Genomic DNA, 1,526 nt, shown 5'->3' with positions numbered 1-1,526 from the left:
TGGTTCATGCTAAACATAAGTTAGTTTTCACTCATAAAAATATATATAATTTGGTAAAATATATGATGTGAATTTTATTTATGATATTATTAATTATTTTAGTAATGATGATATTTATTTGAGGTGTTAACTTAATGGTAAAAGTTTAATCTTATAATTTCAAGGTGTCAAGTTAAAATTTTCTAAAGACAATCGTAAAATAGTCATTAACGTCTCTAATTTTTTTTATAAAAATAATGGCCATATTCTGATAAAAGAAATATAATAATACTATTAATAACGATTCAAAAATGAATTAACATAACATGGGGTTTATTTAAACCAAAGACAATAATCTCCAACAATATGAAGAGGCGAACGGGTTCAATTATCGGTTGTGAAATTGATTCATATTTAATGATTAAGAGTCAGAGACATTATCAATTACAGAAACTCATTAATTGAATATTGATAAAATTAAAAAAGATGTGTTAGAATTAAATTTATTGATTATTCATATTACTGTTTAGAAGTTTACCCTTTTAGAGATAAAATAGTTTTATGTTCTCGTCATAATTATTGGAGGTATATTGATTATGAAAAAATCGCTGTAGATGAAAATTTTAAAAACGTGCGATAAAAACAGGCAAGAAATAAGATCAAGACAATAGTATATTTAGGGATGTTAATTGAGAGCAATAAATTATAGATAATTTCTAGTATGTTGTTTTTTAAAAGAAAAAGCTAGCACATTCAAAATGGACTAGTCATCCCAATTAGATTGAAAATACTTTTTAAAATCAAATTAATGTGCAAAAACATCACAAGATTAGACTAATATATAAATTATGTTGACATCTCAAATTAATCATTTACAAAATTATAAAATATTATAAAAAAAATAAGAATACAAGATGATTGGAACCACTTACAAAAAAAAAAAAACCACAACAATATTACTATTAACAAAGAAAGATAAAAAAGAAAAAAGAAACAAAGCAATTTGGGGACATTAACCTTACAACAAAAAAGGAGAAATAAAAACATTATGAAAATTGAAAAAAAATAAATAAAGAAGCAATTGAATTCCATCAAGTAAAGCATCGAGATGAAACCACATAAGAAGCAATGTGAGACATTGAATTGCATTGAAGAAATTAAAAGTAAGAAAGTGCATAATTTCCAGAGAATAAGATCAAATGATGAAAAAAGATAATACCAAAGACGAATCACATTCCAACTAAAATTTATTTCAACCTTTTTAATGAATAATAAAAATAGAGTGCATGACTACGCTTAAAAAATTATAAGAAACACTAAGATAAAAAGCAAAATAATATGGGAATTTACAATTTTAATCTCGAAAGATATTTCTACCCGCACGACCTTAACCTCATTTGGTAGCCCCATCAATGATGATTTTAAGCCAATTGATAGGGGAGGATACCAGTTGATTTGGATAATAGTATAGGCCCACATTAATAAAATATTTATTTATGTTTAAATGGTAACACTATTAATTATTAAGTGTAAAAATAATTAATAAA

Source organism: Cicer arietinum, chromosome 3, assembly GCF_000331145.2.
Source record: "Cicer arietinum cultivar CDC Frontier isolate Library 1 chromosome 3, Cicar.CDCFrontier_v2.0, whole genome shotgun sequence".
Classification (NCBI taxonomy): domain Eukaryota; kingdom Viridiplantae; phylum Streptophyta; class Magnoliopsida; order Fabales; family Fabaceae; genus Cicer; species Cicer arietinum.
The sequence above is the reverse complement of the archived record's forward strand: the minus strand, read 5'-3'. Positions refer to the sequence as shown.